The 27,396-nt window shown below is 42.9% G+C and overlaps 1 protein-coding gene and 1 long non-coding RNA gene across 7 annotated transcripts in view; one reads left to right on the plus strand and one right to left on the minus strand.

The window, feature by feature from the left end:
* ATP8A2 (ATPase phospholipid transporting 8A2) overlaps positions 1 to 27,396 on the plus strand; it is a 631,188-nt gene that overhangs the window by 412,913 nt on the left and 190,879 nt on the right. The gene's annotated exons all lie outside the window — the stretch shown is intronic.
* On the minus strand, positions 19,027 to 26,338 carry LOC135980903 (uncharacterized). Its single transcript, XR_010597830.1, has 3 exons — positions 25,724 to 26,338; positions 21,804 to 21,895; positions 19,027 to 21,111 (listed from the first exon to the last, which is right to left on the minus strand). It is a non-coding gene; the product is annotated as an uncharacterized LOC135980903 (long non-coding RNA).

The raw sequence follows: 27,396 nt of genomic DNA on the forward strand, positions 1-27,396 counted from the left end.
GAAGTTGTTTTGTAACAAATTTTTCTAAATAATAATACATCATTTTATTAGGTATCCAAAATACAGATATATTCAGGCTATGCAATTATAGGGCCAAACTTTCAAAATCGCTTAAAAACCTAGAGCTACACACAAAGGTATGCAGACAATTGAGTTCCTTATCATGATTGGGCATACAAATTTGTTATTTACCCACACAAATAACCACTTAGGAAACTTAAGTTTTTATGTGTAAATACCCAATCTACATGTATACTTGTAGCAGCAGTTGTGCCACTAATTAGGCATAAATCTCACACACACACATTTTTGCATACATCTTTGGGCTTTTGAAAATCTGGCCTTTAAATGTCTTCATATAGGTAAATGTCCATCTGTAGAAAAGAAGTTATTCTCAATGGATAGTTGCACTGAACAACTCAGTGTCATGGCTATATTAGTGAACATCCAAATAATATGAATCAGACTTTAACTAGGTTTCAGAGTAGCAGCCGTGTTAGTCTGTATCCGCAAAAAGAACAGGAGTACTTGTGGCACCTTAGAGACTAACAGATTTATTAGAGCATAAGCTTTCGTGGACTACAGCCCACTTCTTCGGATGCATATAGACTTTAACTAGAGCATCATATCCTCATAAGAAGCTCAGATACCATGGTGATGGATGCAGTATAAGAATCTAAGTAGATAAAATTCAGCAGTTTGTATTTTTATACTTTAAAAAAAAAGTTCTTATTTCAGAGTTGTCCTTTTCTGTATGGAATCTCTTTTTATCAGCTTCATACCCAGGAGTAACAGAAAACTTTTGCTAGAAGATCTAGGTCAGCATAAAATACAGCCAAACAAATAACCAGAAAAATTCAGTAAAACTATAATTAATTATTATGGAGGCCGTAAAGCAGATACTTAAAATGGCATTCCAAATTGTTGTTTCAAATAAAATGAGATATGGTTTATGCATATCACATCACCCTAATCCAAAAGTGTCTAGGAAGTGACTATACCCTTTGATTTTTTTTTCTTTGAAAATGTATCCAAATTCCTCTTGTACCAATGTACAAATGCTAGTCTCTATTACTGCTGCTGACAGTTTATTCTATGTTGCAACCTCCCGTTGTGTAAAGAAATTGTTTGAATTGCTCTTAGGTTAGTCCCTTCTTCAACTTTAATCCATGATTGACTTCTTGTTTTTGGATTCCTAATTTAGTATGTTAATCCCACGAGTTTTGAAGGAGTCAGTCACAAAGATAAATCCATACTATTTTTCCTTTCCTTGCAGTAATTTATGCTGCACATGAATCATTAGCGGAGAGTCCATCTTTATTAAAAGGTTTTGCCTCAAGCGCTAGATTTAAGATTTTTCAAATGTTCAACCACAAATGATCAAACACATACCTTTTTTGCTTGCTTGTTTGTTTGTTTCTTCTAAACATACTCTGGAATACATCCTACAGATGGCATAGTTGTTAATTTTTCAACAGTCAAAGTACTATTATTATGAATGACAAATTAGGCTCCATGGCTAGGTCCCAAAATCTCTGAGTGCCTAGTGCAACATCTGCAAGTAGCAGTGCGTATTGCACAATACTCTGGTGTGGGAAAGGATCTCTTTTGATATTTTATTTGTGGGAGGTATTATGCCTGGAGCTAAAAGATCCCTTAGATTTTTATACCTTAGTAGGACACGGTGAATATGACAAATACAAAGAGGGGTCTCTTTGTGTGAAGTTTTTGCTCTATTCTGTATGAAATGCTCTGATTCCCACATGGAGGCTAATAAGAAGAGAAAAATGTTGATGCTGTCCTGTTAAATTGGTGTTTTTCTTGTGTATGAAATATATTGGTAATCAATCTTTTCAACTGTGGCTTTATCAAAGCAGGAATTCTATATAGTAAATAAATACACATCTCCAGTATCTTGTTAATCCTTGTCACCAATGGAAATGCATTTTAATGTTAGAAGGGCAGAATATATTATGGAGGCTAGATAAGCTCTGATCATGAAGAATCATCCTGGAGAGATTAAGTGAAGTCCAGTGTTGTAGAAATGGTGTTTTTGTTTTGTTAAAAAAAATATATCTGAAATTACAATGTTCTGATATGTGTGAAAAGGAGATCAGAATCTCGCCTTGCGTGTGCAGCAAAAGTATTTTTTAAAATTTCAGGTCATATTATAACTGACTCTAACCCTATTTTGTTTCCTGATACTACAAGTTAGTTAATTTGAAACTATTTTTATTCTTTAGAATTCTTTTTAAACAATTCAGTAATTTTTGCTTGTCCTGTTTCAGTAAAAACAAAGGGGAAGGTGGGAGAGTCTACTTTCCCTTACAGTGGTGTCAATTCAGTGACTATAGTGGAATTATAACTGTTTTAGAGGAGAATCAGTTACAAACTGTAAATTCATATCAACATTAGAACATGTCAATAACCCTGATCAGGGAATAACCTGTATTCAGTGAGTTCATGCTGAATTTAGCTGTATACATCCTACTGCACCAAAGGGACTGTCATAAGATGGCCCTGCCTGGAGTGCCCTCCTGTGGCAGGCAGTGGCACAATAGGCACACCTGCCTCAATTTCCCTTTTCAGAGTCCCCAGTCACTGCATGTAAACTTGTCCTCTAGTCCATCAACAGAGTTTATTACCAAAACATAGTTCAAATAGTCTCTAACAAAAGTCACAAATGTAGTCTATTTCCCACACCCGCTGTATATAGTCGTTAATACCCTGCTCTTCCCAGCAGGCACCCCCACCAGCTTTTCTGCTGGGAGTCCTCCTGTACCACACTCTGGTGTCTTCCACCCCACCTAGCCTCCTTGTTGGTCCCCTTCTGTCCCTCTGCCAGGACAGCCACTCCAGGCCTTCCCTGCTCTTCCAAATGGGACCCCCCATAGCCTCTCTGCTAGGAGATCGTCCCCACCAGGACATAAGCTCTCACTCCCCCTAGCAGCCCTTTCACTATTCATCTGGGTTTGGCCCTCCAGCCCTAGCAAGCTCCTCCATTGTTCCCTGCCTTCAGCTCTCCATCCCTTGGCTCCAACTGTCCAATTTAGAGCCAGCAGGCAACTGCCTCTGCTGCTTCTTGGCCTTCAGCCCTCTGGCCGTGACTCTCTGTCTTGGAGATACCAGCCAACAAATCCCTCTTGCTGCGCTTCTGTCTTCAGCCTTCTCCCAAGAACTACAATCAGTCTCCCGGCTGCCTCCTCTTCTCCTGACAGACCCAGACCTGGTAAGCCAAGGCAGCATCATAGACAATAACTCACGTGGTGGAAGAGTGCCCAAGCTGGCATCTGGAGGTCTGTCTACAATGCTTAGCCTCCTCAGAGGCCATCCTCAGGTTATGGAGCCTGGACATTGAGTTCTGATGTCTGCACACAAGAAACCACCTTATCACCATTCTATTAAAAAAAATCACTTTATTAAAAAGTCAAACATAGAAAAGTGCTTCAAAACTCATGTTTAACCTTAGTTTTGTATTTAAATATTACCTGTGCTCTGTATGTTTAACTTCCCCACTCATGTAAATGGCAGCTAATGCAACTCATTCAGCTAATGAATGGCATGAAAATAGCTAGACTTTGTTTCACACTAAAAGGCTAAAATCTTCCTATTTTAAAACGCATATGCTTGCATGGCAGTTTCTAATATCTTGGATTCAACAAAGAGCTTCTAAACCCAAGTAGAATCACACACTAATGGATCCACTATGCCAGTGAATCCTTTTGGCAGGAGTCTATCACCAAATACTCTGTCAGACAGTAAGTTCATTGACAGTGGTTTATATTACAACTTTCAAAAGGAAGGAAGCTACTTTACAAATACATTTTAAAAATAGCTATTCTAACTAATGAATCATAGGGTGAAAAGTCCCGCTCTGTCCTCTAAATGCCAATCTCATAGTTTCAACCTATGGTAAGGAGGAAAAATACTGATGTAAACACACTTCCTCAATGAACAAGAGCCATACAGGACCTGGTTCTGCTCTGTTACTCCAGTGTAAATCAGGAATAACTCTACTACAGTCATAGGAATTACACCAATATAAACCTGGTGTAAGTGAAACCAATATTTGGGCCAAAGAGCCTATTACAAATATAACCTCTTTCCATGCATAGTGCTGGATTTTAAAATAGCTTTCTTACAATTAGCCCCTGTCACAGGGTGGCTGGCCCCAGTAAATGAAATAGATCCAGCTCCCCTGTGCCAGAACAAGTGCTCCCATTTTGCCAATTAGGATGGTGGAGTAGCACCTGGTGGCTAGAGAGTACAGGGGAAGATCTGAGGGGAGAGACCCAGCATCACAGGTTGCTCTTCACTCATCCCTGGAACACCTCCTTCTGGCCACATCTGGGGATTAGCTCTGCCAGGTTGATGCCCCTTCCTGCAGTTGCATTTCATCACTGTCTCAGTCTCGCTCTCTCGGGACTCTCCTGCTCCCTCTTTGTGGCTTAGCCCTCTGGCCAGTTCACTGTAGTTCTCCCTTTCTAGGGGTTGGGTATGTATCCAGATCTCTGGGAACTTACTGTCCCAGGCAGCCTTCCCTTTCACTGCCTCTTAACTGTGCCACTTCCACGGTGACTGGTAGGGGAACCCAAGCCCACCCTCTACACTGGGTTCCAGCCCAGGGACCCTATAACTAATAGTCAAAGCCTGCATGATCCTAAATCTTACTGCTGTAACCCTGGGCTACTTCCTACGTGGCCTCCTCTCAGCCCAACAGTGACTGCAGTTGGTCAGCCTTCCTCTTTCTCTCTGCAGCCCCTTTCTGCTCTCAGCTACTGGGCTTTATATGGGCCCCTCCTACTCCTGTCCAGCTGAGCTTCCTTTTTAATTAATCCTCATTGCTCCCTGGCTCCTCCTCCCAGGTGCAGATTATGCAGTAAATTGGCCCATCTAGCCACGTTAACCCTTTGGAGCCTTGTGGGGAGTGGATACCCCATCACACTCAGAGGGAAAACCAGTAAGCCAGCATGGGGAGGAACCCAGGCCAAACTGGCGCATGGTTGTGGCAACTCTGGTCAAATCAGGGAGTAGCCTGTAGATCCTTGTCCAGGACAAGAAGTCAGGTGCAGTGATGGATTCCTGAATTTACTTAGCATGCTAGACACTGTTTCTCCATTGATGCTTCCACTGTGTAAGGACATAATATTCGGCTCCCTGGAGGCACTGATCATTTGTGCATGGTAAAGGGCCAGTAGCACTCTTGTCCCAGAGTGTATGGGCTGCTGTCACAAAGAGGTGTCGAGATCAGCTGTGGTATCACCCCATCCACAGGAGTCCCCTGAGTAGGAGTAGACCTTCGAGTTGGTGAAGTGTTTGTTCCCCGTCTGAGAATGGGGCATCAGTCATCCAGAGATGTAATAGGTTGGTTTCATCTGTTTGCAGTTCTCTTAGCAGACTTAACTGTAGTGGTATTTTGTTGAAGATCTGGCAGAGCTATATGTGCTAGCACATATAGACTGGAGGTTGGTATATAGTTAAAACAGGCACTAATAATAAAAGTGGCTGAATTCAACTCAGTGTTGACAAGCTGAGTGTGGTGGCTGCACCTTTAGACTAGATTGGTATTCAGCTGGAGCAAACATCAGGGCCAGTACAGATGTATGAATGACTGAAGGGTCTGCTTCCCAGGAGGTTCCCAATAGTTTTGTATAAAGTTGGTACAGGAAGATCTTTTCATTTTCAGGTGTTACCTGCCTGACCTGGATGTTAGGTTACAGTCGAGTTTTACTCCCAAGTAGGTGACAACTGGATGGAATGGCAGTGGCCTTCCTTACACACGGATGGGTTAATTGGCAAGATGATTATTTAGATGGAAAATAGTTGCCTCTGTATTGGTTTCATCGAGAATTAGTCATCATTGCTGGAAGTAAGTGGTCAAAGTATCTCTGTCTTAGCTGAGATTCCCTTCAGTTCTGTGGAAGTTGTCAGTGACAGCAATACAGATGTCATCAGCATACACATACTTGTCCGCTGGTCCTTGTGGAAGGCCACTGGGTAGATGTTTAAGGCAACTCGTTTTTCTCCCTGCCTTGCAGGATGAAGCTTCAGTTACTAATAATTTCTTGGATGAACTGCACCATCTGTCTACAAGGAATAACTTGCAGCAGGTTGGCATGCCACACAGTGTCATAGGCTGTTGTCAGGTCAATAAGGATTGCCCCAATTTTCTTTTGTGTCTTGTCAGCTGCTTACGCTGGTGCAGAAGCAATATAGATCCCTAGTTGCAGGTGACTATTCATGAAGTATTCCTACCTTTCTTTAATTTGATTTAATCCAATCAACATTCTGAATTGTGTCTTGGGGTCCACTCCTGGAAACATATACCCCCGTGGGTTTAATGCTTGCTGCCATGACAGGCCTCATTGAAGCCAGTGAATACAGCAAACTAAGTAACTCTACTCTGCTTCACTAAGGAGCTTCTTTAGACAAAATAGTCTTAACTTATTCCCTAAGAGGTTGTGTGATATAGTAGTACTGTGTGGTATTTCAACCCACCTGTGGTTGCATTTCATTGGTGTCTGAATTGAAGTCAATGGGACTGCTCCTGGTTGGAACTGCATGCCCTGTAATAAGATATTGCAGGATCAGGCACTTTGATGTTACTTGAATACTGATAATCTAATACTAAACTTGGAACTCCTAGCCTAGAGCATTGTACCTTTCATTGAAAGTTCTCCAAGTGCTTTACAGGCATTCTCACAACACCTCTGCAAAGTATGATAAATAGGTATTATGCTCATTTTATAGACATATACTGGCCCAGGCTCAAGAATGTTGGAACATAAGCTGATGGATAACAACTCAAAAACCACAGGGGAAATGTTGGAAAGCAAATTGTAGTTGCCAGTGTTGGAATGTAGTTGGCACATCCACACCTTTAATGTCTGTAATAGAAAGAAAGTGCCAATAGATTTTTAATGGTGTGATCAGGATTCAGAGGCAAAAGACCTAGCTCTTTAACTTGCCGACAAGACTTACTGCATCTAGGATTTCTTTGTATATCTCCCATCCAAGTAGTGAATTTAGCAGGCCCAGCTTAGTTTGTGAGACCTGACAGGATCATGACACAAAGTCGGTAGGACAGTGAATTAATCTGCTGAGCAAATACAGGCACTGATAGGTTTTCTGTACCACTGAAAAATAGTTTTTCCAGTGCACTTGAATGAACACCAACAATAAAACACTTCTACCCAGTCTCACTAATTAACCACCAGAGAGATTTATTTTATATGGGGATTTATAATAGGAATCTATAACCCAGTTTCTACTTGCATGTACAGAGTTTTGAACAAAATACATAATATATGTACAGAGGGCAGAATTTGGGGTCTGAGATTCAGTGTACTGTTTTTGTGTTAGTTCCTTGGGCTGAGCTGTGTTTGGTGCAGTTTACAAGGGTGGTGGGTGGGGGGGAGAGATGGTTTATGCCACCTTTATAATCCTCCTCTCTGAAATTGGGACCGGCTGAGTACCAGGCAGATCCCCAGTGTAAGTTTGAGCAGCTTTAGGGTTGCTTTAAACTGGCTGCCTGTTGCCCTAAGCAGCTACTTCAGCAGCCAGGGAGTGCTGGAGCATAGGAACACCTATGCAAGGAACTGAGGTTGAGCAGGGGAGTAGGGAGCAATGACCATTCTGCAGGGGGGATAGCTCAGTGGTTTGAGCATTGGCCTGCTTAAACCCAGCGTTGTGAGTTCAATCCTTGAGGAGGCCACTTAGGGATCTGGGACAAAAATCTGTCTGGGGATTGGTCCTGCTTTGAGCAGGAGGTTGGACTAGATGACCTCCTGAGGTCCCTTCCAACCTTGATATTCTATGATCTTCAAGGGATGTTTCCAATCTGGGGGAATCCTTCACTGGCCAGTTAAACTGTCATTATGAACACTTTATACTGCCAGAACAGTGCAAAGTAGTTGTAGTGAGACCAAGGATCTGGCCCCAAATCTCCATTCATTCTGAAAATACAGTAGAACCTCAGAGTTACAGACCCCTCAGGAATGGAGGTTGTTCATAACTCTGAAATGTTCGTAACTTTATAAAACATAAAACATTATGGTGGTTCTCTCAAAAGTTTACAACTGAACATTGACTTAATACAGCTTTGAAACTTTACTAGGAAGAAGAAAAATACTGCTTTACTTTTCTTTTTTTTAGTAGTTTACATTTAACACAGTACTGTATTGTATTTTCTTTTTTGGTCTCTGCTACACCCTGATCGTGTACTTCTGGTTCCAAATGAGGAGTGTGGTTGACTGGTCAGTTCATAACTCTGCAATTCGTAACTCTGAGGTTCTACTGTAGGAGCGTCTGGAAAAGACAGGCCACTTGATCTTGTGAGTCATTGAGCACTCATTGCATTCAGTGTGTGCTGAGGATGTCCAGCACCTCCCATGTGGAGCTCAGCCCCTTTCAGCATCAGGGCCTATAAACATGTTGTCATCTAATTATCTTTAAAAGCAACAAACCCCTCTTTATTAAAGATTTTAAGATAATATTAAATGCAAATACAAGTAGCAAATTACAAAATGTAGGGACAGCATATGGAAACAGTACCACACAACACACATTTATAAAATAGACATTGCCAATAAACCAGGATACCACTCCAGCTCTTCCCCCAATATTAGGAATTCTGATAGCCCTCTTATACTCATGGCTCTGTTTTCATTAATGTAACTGGTATATTTGGTTATAATCTTCACTTTATCATTTACTGTACATATTATGAGCCTGATTCTTCTCTGACCAGTGAAAATAAGGAGTGACTTCACTACAATCAAGGACTCACTGACTGTGAAGTAACACTTCAGATTTTGGGATCAAGAATCTACAATTTAGTGAAGTTGTACCAGTATAAAACCAGTGTAAGTGAGAGGAGAATCAGGCCCAAGATGTACATGTAAGTTAGATGCAGCCTTTATATTGTGTAAATACAGTACAGGTAACTTCCGCGAAGTCCCCAAAGATATGACCATGTAGGGTGACCAGATGTCCCGATTTTATAGGGACTGTCCTGATTTTGGGGTCTGTTTCTTATATAGGCTCCTATTACCCCCCACCCCCGTCCTGATTTTTCACATTTGCTGTCTGGTCATCCTATGACCATGCCAAACCCCCCATACATATTTATACTTTGGAAAAGTTTGGATCTGGTTTCAGATCCAAATTTGTAGTTTTGACCTATTTTTAGTGTCTATTGACTTAAAAACCTGTCCTGCACATCAAACTCAATGGGAGCTTTGCCACTGACATCATTAGGAGACAGATCTGGCCCTAACAGAAATGTGATGGAAAATTTTACTCTGTCTTCTTTATTCCAATACAGTACACCCTCGCTGTAAGGAACCCGTTGAGGTCCAAGCCATTTGTTTGTTATAGCCAGGGGTTCGTTATAGCGAAAGCCCCGCCTCCTGAGGGGGAAGCGGCTGACAGCTCCTCCAGCCCCTGCCGCAGGGACAGAGCTGGAGGTGAGATCCAGGAACTGGGTTCATTATAGCCAAAGGTCCGTTATTATGAAGGGCCTTACAGAGAGGGGGTACTGTACTGTATATTCCCATTGACTTTTTCCCACATACCCGTAGAAACTGTCAATAGTCTGGAAGAACAGGAGTAGGGATGAATTGGTGTTAATTTTGTCTGTCATAGTAATGACATTGGGTTCCTGCCTTTTCGGGGAGCGGCAACAGTTTAGTTTATGTTTGTTTTGGTTATTCTGATACCATATCTACTCATCCAGAAACCCGAGACTCTACTTCTCAGCCAGGGGATCAGTGTTAACAAGTCAGACAAATACAGTCCAAGTCAGTAATACCAGAACAAACAGTTAGTGTAGTAGCGGTTAAAGTACAAGTCATTAATGCTGAGAGTGTCATTTGTTATTGTTATTGGTGGTTAGGGTGACCAGATGTCCCAATTTTATAGGGACAGTCCCAATATTTGGGGATGTGTCTTATATAAGCTCCTATTACTCCCCACTCCCTGTCCCGTTTTTTCACACTTGCTGTCTGGTCACCCTATTGGTGGTGACAGTTCCTTTTGGGATCAATCTTGATAGTAAACTCAAAGAGGAGATGAATTTTGCTAACAGTGTCATGACGTCACCAGGCTTTAGTTGCCAAAGAATGACAGATGTCTAGTGTGATTAGTCAGCATGATGGACAGTCTCTGCTTTACTTCAGCTGGCATTCATTTTAAAAAAATTCAAAAACTACATATGGTCTTACACCACTGAGAAACCTTTGTGTGCCTGATAGTACCTGTGGGTCTGTGGATAGACTAGACACCTGATTAACCAATGTCTTCCTTTTGAGCTCCTCTGTTTTTTTCTTTCTTTTTGCTGCAGTGTTATGGCTGAACATTTAAATCCACTAAATCGGGAAACAGAAAGGTGCGGTTCCCACAGCAACCATAATTAAGCTACATTTAAATTAATGGAGATATCCTATCTCCTAGAACTGGAAGGGACCTTGAAAGATCATCAAGTCCAGCCCCCTGCCTTCACTAGCAGGACCGAGTACTGATTTTGCCCCAGATCCCTAAGTGGCCCCCTCAAGGATTGAACTCACAACCCTGGGTTTAGCAGGCCAATGCTCAAACCACTGAACTATCCCTCCCCCCTACAGGAAACTTAGATAGTAACATAGATTATCTAGGAGGAATGCGCCAAGCTGTGGTTGTGAGAGCAATTGCTTTTTTTGTGCACAGGTGAATCTTGTAATATCTGTATGTGAGGTCTGTTCCAAATGAAGGCAAATCCCCAAACTGTGTACAGTATGACAAGTACTGTACTATTAGAGTGGGCTTTTGCCCACATATCTGCAGAAATGGCCACAAGTCTGGAAGTAGAAGAAATGGGGTGAATTGGCATTTGTTTTTTCACAGACTGAGTAATGCCATAGGGGTTCAGTTGCAGAACTGTAGTAAAATATATTTTCTCTGTTACCCATCTGTGTATTATGTAGAAACTGACCAAATACTCACCTTAAGGGAACTTTAAGTCCCAGTTTCTGAAACTTAAATAGATTCCTGGGACCAGAACCATCTCTAGTTCATTAGTCACGTTTATTAGGGTAATATCCAAGGATCAAACAAGAATGGGGCCCCATTGTGCTAGGCACTGTGCAAACAGACACGTAGATGACCCTGACAAGTTTACAATCGAAATAGACAAGATAGACACATGATGAGGGTATAACACACAAACAGAATAAACAATGTGGTGGCAACAAACATCACGTTAGTTCCATTTCTAGGGTGTGTGTGTGTGTGTGTGTGTGTAAAGTTTCTTTTTGGAGGGAAAAGCTAAATGGAAAGAAAAGGGAAGGGGGGGTGAAGAGGACAGGTAGAGGGTGTAGAGGGAAAAGAGGCAGGTCTGGAGTGAAGTTACTGAGGCTGGAACAAATTGTTGGAGCAAACAGCCAATCAGCATAGGACAAATAAAGTCCACTTAAAACTCTAGGAAGTTCTTTGAATGTCCGGAGGTTCCCACTTCGGCTGCTTCTATTTCTACTAGCTGGAGTCTCCAGCTGGCTCAAAAAGTTCTGGTCCCAGGAATCTCTCTCTAGTTCATGGCATTGTTGTTCAGTCCCATGATTTAGTTTTCTTCCACTTACTTACAGAAGCACATTCATGCTGAGTGAGAAAACCACAGAAAAGTGTGAAGGTATTCATGTCCTGACTGTTTGATTTTGATTTGACCTAAATGCTGTAAGATTTCTCTTGTTTTATGACCATTTTTGTCTCCCTAAAGCAGGTTTTAGGGACAAGGAGTGATTAGTCTGTATCCACAAAACCAACGAGGAGTCCGGTGGCACCTTAAAGACTAACAGACTTATTTGGGCATAAGCTTTCGTGGGTAAAAATCCACTTCTTCAGATGCATCGTGGGTTTTTTACCCATGAAAGCTTATGCCCAAATAAATCTGTTAGTCTTTAAGGTGCCACCGGACTCCTCGTTTTTTTGGGCAATAAACAAAAATTCACAGAATCACATGACCTGTCCCTGACTTTCACTACAAATATCCCTGACAAAAGGGGTACGTGGGTTTAGCACCCACTGCTGCTGGGGCTCCCGGGTCCCCCACTGCTGCAGTGCGTCCCCTTTCCCCCAGGCAGCTGGTAGCTGCAGGGTCCCCCCCGCTGTCCTCTGCGGCTGGACAGCTGCAGGGGGTCCCCCCGCCACCCTCCCCAGCTGGACGGCTGCAGGGTCTGCCAGACCCCTACCGCAGCTGGATGGCTGCGGGGTCCCCCCCACCAGGGCGGGGGCTGGGAGCTGTGCTGCAAGAATGTCACAGACTAAAGGTTAATGGAAGTCACAGATTCTGTGACCTAATCGTAACCTTACTCACAACTTTCACTGAAGTTAATGGGAGTTTAGCCTTAGTAAGAACAATGTGATGTTGCCTTATATTTGTTTGGATGGCGCTTATTTTTTCTGAGAGTAGCCAAAGTAAAAACCTGGTCTGCCAGCAAAGGATTAAAGTTTTTTTTTCAACTAGACTATTTACAGTCTATTAGGTACATAGTTTAGTGCTGTCTCTTTTTCTCTATGAAGAAGTGCATTTGCAGCTTTCTGTTATACTAGCACATCAACAATAAATATATCACTGTTATACAGTAAATAACATTAATTAATCTTGAGTCTGTGATCAGATATTTGATTAGATTTTCCTTTTCCAAGCAAATATGTGCCATTGTAGCTTTAATAATACAAAACCAGCATCTCCTGGCCACCTACTGCTGTTACATTAAAATAATTAAGATAGCTGTAACTTTAAATAGTTACTATACGCCCCCATTCCGAGAAATAGCTAGAGGCCATTGTGGTAGGCAGGAATCTGCGGAGCAGCATATATCTATGCTGTGACTGTCACAGGTTGAAAAGAAGCAATTATTAAATAATTCTGGTGAACAGACCAAGGCAAAGTTTTACCTGCCTGGCACAAATGAACACAGTTCATTTGGGATGTTCCCAGGCCATTTCTGATATAGTTATTCATCCCAGCCCCAAATGGATTTCAGTACCTGCCTACCTACATTTAGCAGTATATGAAGAATGATATGCTATAGAATGTCAAAGTAAATGCTCTTCTGTTCCATTCAGCTAGTCCCTGTTTTATTCACAAATCAAAAACACTGTTAGGAATCAATAGTATATTTCTTTATTGAGTATCAAGGGATCTGATCTTTAAGGTGCTATTTTATGAAGTGCAGTGTCCATTCCTCACAGTACATAACTAGCTCTGTTGGGGCTGGTGCAGAAATGATGAACAAAGCTCCTCCCCCGCCTTCCCCCCCACCCTGCTTCTAGAGGGGCTAGCTCCAACAGCAGAGGTATCCCTAAGAGCAAGGACCAACAGTGTGGCTGGCCCCTGTGCAGGTTAGTTGTAGGCACCCTCAGCTCCTCCTAAGCTTGGGGGGAGGGATAGTTCAGGGGTTTGCGCATTGGCCTGCTAACCCCAGGGTTGTGAATTCAAGCCTTGAAGGGGCCATTTAGAAAGTTGGGGCAAATATCTGTCTGGGGATTGATCTTGCTTTGAGGAGGGGGTTGGATTAGATGACTTCCTGAGGTCCCTTCTGCCCCTGATGTTCTATGATAAGCACCCATATAAAACCTAGTTACAATCACACCTTGATGTTAGTGGGAGCTGTGCACATGCATCTGATCACAAGGTTTGGTAAACCTTAATTATTGTTTTTTCAGAAATAAAACAAAAATTGAAATAACATACATTAATCAGATATAATGGTAGAACAACCACCTATCTTACTAAATAAATCTATCCTTTAAAAAAAAATCAAGATTTATCTAAAATGTACCCATAAAAATTAATCTATCCATCTAGTCTAACACCCTATTCTAGAGTGATCCCCGAGGGTATAGCTACACAGCAATGTAAGAGTATGGTTAATCAGACTCAAGTGAGTGGGCCCATGTCAGGAAACCCTAAACTTGAGCATCTACACTGCATTTTAAACCTAGATTAAGGATTTTCTGACCCATGCTCAAACCTAGGGCTCTGGTGTCCACACTGCAGTGCACAGACCCAAGTCAAAGTAACCTTATACCAGAATGCCTAGTTCATACCACACCTCCCCAGTGTTGACAGTCTAGCCCTGTGAATATTTTGCAATGCAGGAAGACTCTACTGCCCACCCTGTTTCCTAATTGTGATGGCGCAATTGATGGGACTCGGCTGCTTATAAGGAGCACACGAGTACCTAAACTACATAGTTAGCTCCTTGGGTGGCTGTCTCAGCAGAATGTGAGAAGGCTTTATACTGAACTAATATCTAACCTGAAAATTGGGCTCTCCACCTGTAGGCTGAGTCACATTGGCCTATGTGCACCTGTTCTGAGGATAATTAGGACATCAGTCTCCAGGGCTGTCTAACTATTACAGCAAAACTTTGCAATTCTTAATTTTTAAAGCTGTTTTTGTTTGGTTTGTTTTTTTATTTATTTTTGTGTGCGGTTTCACATAAAATGTAGGTTTCAGAGGAAACACCCACCCACCCTCCCACCCACAGACTGCTGCTGGCTATGGAGCAGTGAAGTGCATCCCCATGGTTTGCAGTGCTTCAGCACCCCCCAGGGGTCCCTTATCCCTATTTCTGCCACACCCTGGGAGGCAGAGGTAAGGGATCCCTGGGAGGCTTTGGTAGGGTTACCATATTTAAAAAATAAAAAAAGAGGACACTCCATGGGGCCCCGGCCCCGCTCCTTTCCCACCTCCGGACCCACCCCAACTCCGCCCCTTCCCCGCCCCAACTCTGCCCATTCCCCAAAGTCCCCGCCCTAACTCCCCCTCCTCCCTCCCAGCCACGCGAAAAGGGCTGCCCAAGCGCTACTGGCTTCACGGTTTGCCGGGCAGCCTCCAGACCCTGCGCCCCCGGCCGGCGCTTCCCCCGCACAGCTGGAGCCCGGGAGGGGAAGCGCCCAGCTGGGGGCGCAGGGTCTGGAGGCTGCCCGGCAAACCTGTGAAGCCGGTAGCGCTCGGGCTTCGGGCAGCCCCTATGCCTCCGGACCCTGCGCCCCGGCCGGGCACTTCCCCTCCCCGGCTCCAGCTGCTGTGCTCCTCCCCTGTCTCTTCGGCTCTGTTTAAGAGCCGAGCTGCCCGAGCGCTCCGGCTTCAGGCAGCCCCCTTGCCTCCAGACCCCAGCCGCCGGCCAGGCACTTCGCCTCCCCGGCTCCAGCTGCTCTGCTCCTCCCCTGACTCAGACTTCGACTCTGTTTAAGAGCCAAGCTGCCTGAGCCAGTGCTACCGGCTTCAGGCAGCCCCCGTGCCTCCGGACCCCAGCCGCCGGAGCAGAGCAGCTGGAGCCCGGGAAGGGAAGTGCCCGGCCGGCGGCTCGGGGTCCGGAGGCACGGGGGCTGCCCTAAGCCGGTAGCACTGGCTTGGGCAGCTTGGCTCTTAAACAGAGCCGAAGTCTGAGTCAGGGGAGGAGCAGAGCAGCCGCAGGAGAGGAAGTGCCCGGCCGGTATTTTTCCCGGACATGTTCGGCTTTTTGGCAATTCCCCCCGGACGGGGGTTTGATTGCCGAAAAGCCGGACATGTCTGGGAAAAACCAGAGGTATGGTAACCCTAGCTTTGGGGAAGTTTTGGAACTGGCTCCCATTCACCGCTCTCTCAGTGCATGCTGCCTGGGCGTCTCTGCGCACACAGCCCCGGGGAAGGGCAGGGGGAGCAAGGGCCTGAGAACGGAGTGAGACTAAGCAGCTGCCCTGTAGGGAGCGGGAGTGGCAGAGCTCCCAGCTCAGCATGGCTGGAGGAGGAATGATCCCCAACATTCTGCAGCCAGGAGCTGCCTCCTGCCTGTTAGCTTTGTTCCCTGCTCTGGGCAAGCTCTGCACAGCAGCGAAGAGTAGCCGGAGACTGCAGGGAAGTTTTGGGGCTGGCTCTCATTGCCCTGACAGTGCACACTGCCCAGCACCCTTGCACACACAGCTCAAGGGAGGGTGGGGGGGCCAGAGAGCAGAGCAGGGACAAAGCAGCTGCCCCACAGGGAGGGGGAGTGGCCAGGGTGTTGGGGGGCCATCCTCCACTGGCTATGCTGAGCAAGGAGCTCTGCCACTCCTCCTCCCTGCAAGGCAGTCGCTTAGTCCCCTCTCCGCTCTCAGTCCCTTGCTTCTGGGGCTGTGTGTGCAGGGGTGCCTGGGCAGTGTGCTCACCAAAATCTGGCTGTGCTCTTGTGACCAGAAGCAGCTGTCTTTGCAAAACACTTCTTCTGATCAGTCTGCATCGAAAACCCTGCAAGCTGTCTGATAGTGTGCTTGCAGACCGGTGTTCAGCAAACAATGGGTTAATGCTGATCTGAGCGGCTGCCCTTTGCAAGGAGAGGTGTGGCTTCCGTTTGCAATAGACTGCACCACAGATTGTTGGCATAGAGAGGACTAAGGACATTGCCCCAAGGAGCTCTGGGATACATATGGAGAACTTCTGGGACCCAAGTCAAGCCAGGGCCGCGTGCACACACGAGAGCAATAGGGCTCTGAGCCTAGGTTCCAGCTTAAAATTGGCTTGGACCCTCCAGCCCTGCAGGGTTTGGGGACCTATGTTCAAGCCCTAGGTTAATACAATTGGTGTGTGGACACAGGTGGGGGTTAGGCCTGAATCTGGGCTCAAGCCTGGGCTTACATTGCTGTGTAGACATACCGAGAGATCGGTCTGTCTGTCTAGTATCTAAGCATTGCTAAAGTGAGTAAGTTTCCTAGACTGAAGAGCTCTACATAAACTCGAAAGCTTGTCTCTCTCTCACCAACAGAAGTTGGTCCAGTGACATATTACTTCACTCACCTTCTCTCTCTCATATCCTGGTACCAACACTGCTACAACAACACTGCATACATAAGCTGGAATTTGCCTCATTTAAGATATTTTGTTAGCATTTTCAGGCATCAGTAAAACAACTGTCTATAGTATACTAAGGATAGAAGTTGGTTTCCAAGTAGGTGGTAAACATTTTACCAGTTATAGTTCTCTTAAAAAGTTCTGTCTGGTTTGTAGGGGTGAGACTAGACAAAAATAGTACCAGCACCAAAATGCAATGAGGTTTATAGGTTTCTCAGCAGTATTCCAAACAGTTCCAATTTTAGGGCAGCTATGTTAAGCTATTAATTCTCATATTACATATCTAGCAATGGTCAGTGGGCATTAATTTTATCCAAAACATTTAAGAGCTCAGGTATTTCCTGTGCAGAATTTCATGCTGATTCATTCATATCCTTTCATCCATCTATGTCCTTGATACATTTCTGCACACAGGAAGTGTTTTGGTGTCAGTGATACTCTTGGCTAAGCCTGTTTCCCAAATAATTTTGAGATTTGTATTGTGTTTGTATTTTTGTATACAATATAGAAGCTACATACTTGGGGTTTACCAGCTACAGCAATGTATCTCTCATCTTAAAATAAGTTAGGAGAGTTTACCATTATTAAAAAAGTTAAAAAGGATATGATCTGGGGAAACAGTTAATAACGTGCTCAGTATTTGGGTTTGTGATCGTTATTTCCCATAAACAAGAGGCAGGATCTAATCTTACAGCTAATTCTAGACTTTTGTGATAGAGGAATTTCTAAGAATCTGTTCATAGGATTACAGCTCAGCTGGCTTTGCAGCTACATGTAAGAAAATAAATGGCACACAATGTAAATAAAGAATCAAGATTAACCAACTTGCTTTGTTTTTCCTTTGTTTCTAGAATGACAAAAATTCTTTTGCTCCAGCAAATCCATTTTCCCACTACATAATGGTACTAATATTTTACTTTGAAATTAATTTTCAAAGATTTGTATTGGCCAATGTTAAGTCTTGTACCAAACCTGGCTTTTTGTTACCTTGTTACAGTGTGTTGAAGACTTTGTATTTGTCAGTGGTAATGGAAATATATCTCTTACCAGCTCTTGAATAACATTAGCTTACTATACCATCCATTGTATAGGGACAGTTGAGATTTCTCCATGATGAGAGGAGTGGGAAGCCTAATCTCTGGCACAACAGTGTTAGTAAATGTCTGTAGCTTTGGGTACATAACATTACCACTTAAAGCTGTAATGAAACAAAGAGCAAGAACGATGCATTATACTCCTTTCTTAAAGAAAGATATGAAAAATGACATCAAAACAGTATTGGATGGCATTGAGCAAGGCCTTACCTGTATGTACACAAGAGATAAGTGCCCCAAGTGCCAGCCCTTACTGTAACCACACTTAAACTTCTCACAGAACAGCCCTTAAAAGGCAGTCTAGGGCTGGCTAGTCGCGGGGTTCCTCGGCTTGTCCTTTGAATCAGCGCACTTTGCCATTCATAATAGAATAACCAGCCATAGCTGATACATTAGGTGGCCTCCAGTCACCTTCCAAATTCTTCTTCACTCAACCATTCTTAGAGCCAAATTCTACTTGCAATTACACCATTTATTTCTGGAGTAACTCCCTTGAAGTGGGTGGTGTAACTGAAAACAGAATTTGGCCCTTTGTGCTCGTTCATTTTCCTTGCCTCAGAAGAGTGTTAGTAACTTAGCCAATCATTATTTTCACAGCAGTGACAGATAAAATAACTCTGTTTACATTCAGGGAAATGGTATCATATATTACATCATACATTACAGGCCTAACTAGGGAGCCAAAACCCCATTGCCAGTTGAGGACTTTTGAAAATGACATTTAGGACCCTAAATCAGTTAGGTGTTGCAGCAACAGCTGGATGCCTTTAAAAATCTAAGCCTAAGAGTCTGTGTATAGAACATGCTTGGCAGGAATCTGTGCAATAGGCAACTTTTAGTGAGCTTGATTAAGTTCTGTATGCTTTTATCCAGTCTAATCGGCTCAAATTGACTGATAATAGCCAATCAGGCTTCTGTCTAGTACAGTGGTTCCCAAACTTTAACAACCTGTCAACCCCTTTCACTAAAATGTCAAGTCTCGCGAACCCCCTCCTAAAAATGAATATTTCCAGGGATTTTCTCCTTCACCAGAGTATAAATAATAAAAGTAGTGATCTTGGAAATATAAAATTTGTTTGTATGTCATGCTTATTACACACTATTTATTATTATTTATCATTACTGTATTTGTATTACATTATGAAAATGGCAACTCTCTTCCAAGATCTCACTTTTGTAGCTTGTATCACTTTGAATAAGCCTGTTATAAGTCAAGGCTCCTATGTTTCATCAAGAAGTATCAGATGTGAAACAGCATGAAGGTATTTAAGAAGCCAACTCAGAGTTCCTCCTACACAAGCATTCAGGTCTTGAGCAGTACACGCAAAAACCCACGTTACAACAAAGCTTAAACTTGTTCTTGATAATAATTTTAAAAACAATACTAGCTGCCTATTTAATTTTAAAAACAGCAAAAAATATCCACCTCCCTTTCCATTTCTTATAAGGAGTCTTGAAGTTTAGATCTCCTCAGTGTGATAGATATGCTTGCTTTGATCTGGTTAGCTCTTGGAAGTCCAGGGGCTCCGGGCTGCTGGCAAAGTGCTGCTTGGGGTCCGTAGGGACAGCTCTGTCCGCCATTAGGGAATTTTTTCCTGAGAACCCCCTGTAACATTTCGCGAACCCCCAGGGGTTCACGAACCCCAGTTTGGGTACCACTGGTCTAGTAGTTTATATAAGAGAAAATGAGGCAGATTAAGAACTCGTCCTTCGAGTTCAAAGATGACTATGACATTCCTAATGAGATGGGCAGGCCATGGTTTGGTTTCTGTGAACACGAGTGGCTGATCAGGCCAATTTGAGCTTTGAATTGTCTATCGCACACTGAACAAGCAACGCTGTTATGGGTTACTTGATTAACAGCAGACATGCTGCTGTGAGATTTATGCTTCTGCTCCGCCTCAACAGTTCTCCTCTGCTCGTAGACTGTAGCTCCAGTATGGATGAGGCTTTGCCAGGTAGAACGATCATGAGCGAGAGCTTCCCAAAACTCTGGGACAGTGCTGAAATGTCTCAAGCATAACTTGAGGGAGTCCTTGAAACATTTCTTCTGGCCTCCCTGAGAACGCTTTCCCTCCTTTAGCTCACCATAGAAGATCTTCTTTGGCAGTCACTCGTCTGATATTCTGGTGACATGGTCTGCCCATTCTCTGATTTCATCAACAGGGTATGGATGCTTGGAATACCTGCCCGTATGAGAACCTCAGTATCTGGAACCTTGTCTAGCCATCTTATCCTCATCTTTTTCCTCAGACAGTCCATTTCCTCAGACCATCCCTGTGAAAGTGATTCAGCTTCACAGCATGGTGTCCAGGTTTTATATGCATACATCACAGTTGGCAACAGGATGACTTTGTAGACCTTCAGTTTTGTTTGTTGACTAATGCCTCTGTGTTCCCTCACATTTGCACGTAGTCTGCCAAAGGCCACACTTGCTTTGGCAATTCTGGCATTGGTTTAATCATCAATGTCAACTGTGCATGACCGTATACTGCCGAGGTAGGTGAACTTGTCCATTGCCTGGAGAGTTTGGCCATTCATTGTGATAGTAGGCTCTGCATAAGGCTTTCCTGGTGCAGGGTGGTACAGCACTTCTGTCTTCTTGATGTTAATTGTGAGACCAAAATTGTCTCAAGCTGAAGAGAAATAGTCCATACTCCGCTGCATGTCAGACCTCAGATTTGGCATTCAGGGAACAGTCATCACAAAAACAGAAGATCACAAACAGTCACTTCCTGTACCTTTGTGTTTACCTGTAGTCTCCTCAGATTGCCATCAATCCAATATCTGATGCCAATCTTGGTGTCACAGTCACTAAAGGCATCTGTAAACAAGGCAGAAAACATCATACTGGAGAGAGTTGAGGCCAACACAGAGCCCTGCTTGACTCCATTGGTGACCAGGAATGGTTCAGATGACTCACCGTCATCCATAACCTGAGCAAGCATATCATCATGGAATTCCTAAACCATTGTGATGAATTTCTCTGGGCAACCAAATTTTGCCATGATCTTCCAAAGGTCCTCCCGACTGCCTGTATCAAATGCTTTTGTCAGGTCAATGAAAGTCATATACAGGTTGGAGTTCTGTTCTTGGCATTTCTCCTGAAGATGACGAGCTGCTTTTTACCAAGTCTAATTGACTGATTGTAGCCATTCAGGCTTCTGTCTAGTTTATATAAGACAAAATGAGGCAGATTAAGATATCTGTTAATTGACTGCAACTCCAGTTTTATTACAAACAGGTTATTGCTTTAACTTTAGTAACAGGGCTTATAGGTCATAACATATTATAACCTTCAAACAAATAAAAGGCCTTAAAAGACATTCTTGCTGTGCCAGCCTATAGCCTTAACATATAAAAAGCTCTTTTCTCTCAGCGATTGCTTCCACTAGGGCTTCTCTAAATCTTGCACACACATATAGCAGCTTCTGAACAAGGAGAGAGTGACCCTGGAATGTACTCTTTGTTTAAATACTGAAACAGAAAATTTTGCAGTAGTCACATGTAACTATAGTAGCTCACATGGATCTTTTGAAATAAATACACATATGCATCATATATGTGTGTCCATTGTATACCTTGTATGCATGCAGAAGTCTTCCATTTGTGACTAGAGACTTTGTGAACTTAGTTATGTTTGTTTGTTTGCTTGAGTAAAACAGTCTGTTTATTTACTAGCTAATGCCCTCAAACTGAAATTGCTATGAAGTGATAAATTCTAAAAACAAAACAAAAAAGCCAACCCCAATTTTCAAAATTCTACCCATTTGTACCCCTGGCAGACTGATAGGCTAGATATCAAGAGCCTTCAAAATAAATAACAAAATCATCCACACACATTAGCAGAAAAAACTTACAAATCAAAAGGCTGTGCACAGTCAGGATGCTGTAATCAGACCCCATTATTATGATCCAGGAATCACTTCCATACCCTGAGGTCTTCCTTGAGCTGAAATGACAGAATTACAGAATGATGTGGCTTATTAACGTTAGCAATGGTCCCCTGCCAACCATCTGCAAATGGCTGTGCCAGGAGATACTGTGGCTAAATTTAAATGACCTAACAATGCCTGCAGCTGATATTGGGAAAGCTGTTCAGTAGTCAGTGAAATGCATATTAACAGGGTTTCATACCCTGCCACTATAGGAACCAGGAGAGCATCATCTAGTCAAGTGTTGCTTAAGAGACTAGAATCCACAATTAACAAAACTCTTAGTTTGCCATCTAATGCTAGTTTGCCCATGTACTGGGAGTTTATTTGTGTTCATCTTCATTCTTACAACTAGTGATGGAGATCAGGAACAAGTCAACCTCTTTACGGGGGCCCTGTCTGTTAGAGCTGTGTTCCTGATCCATCAGTTTATGTTGAAAATGATAGCTAGTGCCATCACTGTGTCACTCACTGACATATCTGTGGCAGCCAAGATAAAGTAACTGAAAGGAGTAACTCTCTGTAACTTGGAATCATAAGTTATAAGCAAATGCTGCTAATGCTACTGTCACCCTTGAAGAAGTCCAGCTGTTAATATGAGATGCCCACTAGCTGATTCCTTGACAGTTTTATTTAATACTTCCTGCTGAAAGCATTGGATACCTAGACTTTGTACTCAACCCAGGAATCTCCAGCATGTTGAAAATTGACAGTATTCTGCTCATGACAGCTGGCACAGCATAGGATGCTCAGGCTATGCCCACCATTCACACCATGCAATACTGAAAGGATGACCACTTTGCTCCAAAATGCAGCCCCTGATATTTACAAGTCCATTCTGTGTACATTACACAAATATAACTGCTTAGATGTGTGATGAGCATTGTATAAGTGCCTGGATAGTTACATTAGATAATTTTAATGTATGGTTTATACCTTGAAGAAATAGAGGGATTCCTTTCAGGTGAGAGATAGATAGGTCTGAGCCATGAAATTCAGACTCAGACAAACTTTCTCCAAAGTGAGGAATGTTTAGGTACTTAAGCCCAGATTTTCAAAGGTAACTAGAGACTTTACATGACTCCATTTTCGAGTTTTCAACTTGAGAACCTTCAAGGGACTTGATTTTCAGAAAACACAGAGCATCCTCCCTCTGAAAATCGTGGCTCTTTAAGGTGTCTTAAGTTGGTGACTCAAATTGATGCATACAAAATTATAGTCGCTTTTGAAAATCTTGGCCCTAGTTCTGGTTTGGTCCCACTGTAAAGATAGTACAAAGTCCAATGTTGCAATTCCCACTTTCAAGAGTGCTCAGAAATGTGGTTCTTTTTTAAGCCCATCTCTATTCTAGACATAAAATAAACAAGTGCAGAACAATTCTGGAAATGTTGCTGAACAATCTCTACTGAAATGCAGTGCAAACTCATTCTGGGAGACAGTGTTTTTATTACTTGGTTTGTTTTGCACTAGCATCTTCAATATGCTAGGTACACACTGTAAGAGATGGTTAATGCCTCAAAAAGCTTACAGTCTAGAAAATATCAGAGGGGTAGCCGTGTTAGTCTGAATCTGTAAAAAGCAACAGAGGGTCCTGTGGCACCTTTGAGACTAACAGAAGTACTGGGAGCATAAGCTTTCGTGGGTAAGAACCTCACTTCTTCAGATGCAAGTCCTTGCATCTGAAGAAGTGAGGTTCTTACCCACGAAAGCTTATGCTCCCAGTACTTCTGTTAGTCTCAAAGGTGCCACAGGACCCTCTGTTGCTTTTTAGTCTAGAAAATGTAGAGCACTTTTCTGTTTCTACCCCATTTTTAAATATTTGCCTTTAAAGAAACTTTTTTTTAACAACAAAGAGTGCAAAACCTAATGTATTTGCATGTGAGAAGATCTTATCCTGCTGTATGTGCCCATTCACAGAGCATTTAGCCAGTTCCTTTCCAATACCATTCAAAACTGACAGCTGGGGAGTGCCTTCAGGATGACAGATTGTCAGCAGAGTGACACAGGATGTGTCGTGTGTGTATTTTTAGTTAGAATTGAGTCCCTTTTGAGCCCAGAGTTCTTAAGAAATGCAGGAAATGTGAGATGAAACTGACGTGATGGCTAAACCCTACAGGGATGCAGCATATCTCATTCTTGATAGTGGCAAACTCTTACTGCTTTTCTTACTCTCAGAATCATGAGAATCTTTAGAAACTGCAGCAGGGCATTTTAATAAAACTTGTGGCTTATTATCCATTAATTATCACTGTATAATAATTATGAGTTGTATAGTTAGCAGCAGCAATGCACATCCATTCAAAATAATTCTCTACCTATCTTGTCTTTGTGCTGTACTGCTAAAGGAAGGACCACTTTATGGGGATTTTTAATTTTTTTTACTAAACTCACTCATAGAACCTGACATGGAAGGAAATTTTGTTGCCTTTTCAGTGTTTCACTGTTACCTTGTATGAATGGCTCCTGGATCTTTGCAGCACCCACTTTTTTCTCTCTGTCTAATCTATTTTAAGTTTTTTCTATAGCACTTATCACAGTATGTAAGCACTAAGAGTAAATAAGTGTAGTGTCTAAGCACTTTCTATCCCTTTATTCCTTTTCAAGCATAATGGTTCTTTGGCTGTCCCCACAGAATTATTGTAGTATTCCAGGACTAAATTCAAGTCCAAGCTCTTTCTTTAAAACTCTGAGCTGCTGCTTGGAGCTGAAGGTATTGTTGCTAATCACCATCTGACTATAGGAGCTATTCAGACCATGTGAGATACAGACATTTTAAAAGGGAAAGATTACTCCTCCCTTTTTAAGAGAATGAGAAGAAACCTTTTTAACACCTTCCTTTAAAGATGAGAGAAAGCTAAAAATGTATTCTTAAACTTTTCTGTAGTTACTTCAATACAGAAACTGCTAAATAGGTCTTTAAATAGAGTCCACACTAATTGTCTGTTGCATGTGGCAGAAGTATATGTATTTCTGTGTGTGTGTGTGTGTGTGTGTGTGTGTGTGTGTGTGTGTGTGTGTGTGTGTGTGTGTGTGTGTGTGTGTGTGTGTGTGTGTGTGCCTCCTGCTCAAATTACAGAAGCTGTCACATTGCTTTCCTAAACAGCTTTTGTCTGTGTGGTGTACACTTTACTATACATACTGAAATTTTGATTCAGACGTGAATCACCTATACTCCTTGTAATCACATCTGGGTATTAAAATGGTTTACAGTAAGAGGTAATCAGTCATAATGAATATGATACGCTGATTTAGCATTGTAATCCAGATAAACGTGCACAATAGTTTAGTAATCTGATTTGGAGAAACCTGTTCCAGCCATCTAGTACTGGTCTGAAGACGGTTAAATTGAGCACATATGCGCCCGTTACTAAAACTGTAAATGACTGTTTGTTTATTTCAATTCTGCTAATTTAAAAAAAATATGGCATCACAAGAAGTTTGTTGAATGCTCAGGGGCATTTGAACATATAACTGACTGGACTGAAAACCACTGAAGCTCTTTCAGCTATTTTTCTATGTCAAACATGGCTATAGTTTGAAGTATAGTTATTTAGAGAAAAGACAGAGGAAAAAGTGGCTTTAACTCACTCCATGAAGAGTGTCAGTAAAACAAAAACAAATACAGTACTTCTATATTTTCAAAGTGGCACCCACAGATATAGCTGCATGACTCCTATTAAAGTCAATTGGAGTCATGCAGCTGAAACCCCATGCAATGTTTTGAAAATGCAGGGAACAGAAATGGTATTAAACCAGACATCTGGTCCTCTGTTCAGTTTTCGATGATAACCTATGATGCATGCAATTAATACAATAATATAATTAACTGGATTAGAAAACTGTACCTCTTTGCAAAGCTAATAGTAATACTTAGCACTTTATAGAAGTTTCATCAATAGATCTCAAAGCACTTTATAAACGTGAGTCTGACAGGGTTCAACTCACTACTGCGGCACCTTCTGCTGGCTGTGATGGGAATTAGCTTTGTATGCCAGTGAGTCCTCTTCTGATATCTTGCCAAAGTCACTTCTTCTCCAGGGACCCATGTCATTCCCAGGACCACAGCGTCCTCTTCATGACAGCCCTCCATTTATGCCAGATCCCATGTTCCCCCCCTCTGGGGGACAATATCTCAGTCCCTCAGTTCAGCCACTTCCTCAGTGGCAAGTAGGGGCAGAGGGGACCCGGGCCCGCCCACCCACTACTCTGGGTCCTGGCCCAGGGACACTGCAGATGGCCGCCACTTGCTCTGCCCCCTCTGACTCCTCTGTAGATCTCACTGGGCCACTTCCCCGTGGCCCCAGCACCCTCTTTACCCTTGCCTCAGGGCCTTAACCTGCAGCTCCCTGCAGCCTGCCAGGAGCTGTCTTTAGCTCCCTGGGTCTCTGCCTGCAACACTGCTATGTCCAGGGTGCTTGCTGCCCTCCATCTGCAAGGCAGCCAGTCCTCCTCCCTCCTCAAACTCCAGGGAGTGACTGAAGCTGCTCTGTACTGCAGCTCTTCTTATATAGGCCTGCCTGGCCCTGATTGGCTGCTCCTATAAGCCCTTCTGTGATTGGCTGCCTTCTGCGCAGCCTCCCTAGGGCTCTGTTAACCCCTGAGAGCCCAGTGTGGGGCAGGCACCCTATCACTGTGAGTTAAGAACGATTATCTCCCATTTTACATATGCGAAAATGGAGATACAGAGAAGTAAGGTGACTTGCCCGAAGTCCCATAATAATTCAGTAGAAGCCATTAGTGAGTCCTGGGCCTTGTCATCACTGCTAACAAAGGTGTATTTTTTTTAAAACATTGGGGTGACTAACATTAGGGTGATCAGATAGCAACTGTGGAAAAAATGGGACAGGGGGTGGGGGTAATAGATGCCTATATAAGAAAAAGTCCCAAAAAAGGAGACTGTCCCTATAAAAACGGGACATCTGGTCACCCTAACTAACATGCATGAGGATTTCCAAGGTAAAAACACAGTGAAAACAAGGCACTTTGTTTTTACTGTGAGGTAGACTAGGTGAGATCACCACTATATCCACCCCACCCCATCCCACTATTGACCTTTACTTTGCAGTAAAACTTAGAGCGCTTTGTCTTCACTGTGTTCTTATTTAGGACAACTCAGGTGTGTTAGTTACCCTGAGGTAAAAAATACACCTTTTTTAGCAGTGAAGACAAGGCCCCAGTCTGGTGCCCTATCCATTGTGTCATGATATCTGTTGTATTACAGTAACCTGTATGGAGGCAGTGTTGGTAGTAACTTTAAATAAGTGAAATGATAGTTTTTGGCTATCAAGGATGGTAAACTATTTCTGACTTAGATTAGGGCTTTCTCAAGTGAGTTAAATTTGCCTTCTTATAGCTACGACTACCTTAACAGTTGGCACAGTATATTTTAAGAATTCCAGAAATATAAGAAAAACAATCACTGTCGTACTGTGGACCAAAGAAAGCATAAACTGACTTGTTACCACCCAATAAATCATTTATCAACTCTGAGAGAGCGCGATACCTGAGCTTTTTCTGC

The sequence above is a fragment of the Chrysemys picta genome, chromosome 1 (assembly GCF_011386835.1).
Source record: "Chrysemys picta bellii isolate R12L10 chromosome 1, ASM1138683v2, whole genome shotgun sequence".
Taxonomy (NCBI): Eukaryota; Metazoa; Chordata; order Testudines; family Emydidae; genus Chrysemys; species Chrysemys picta.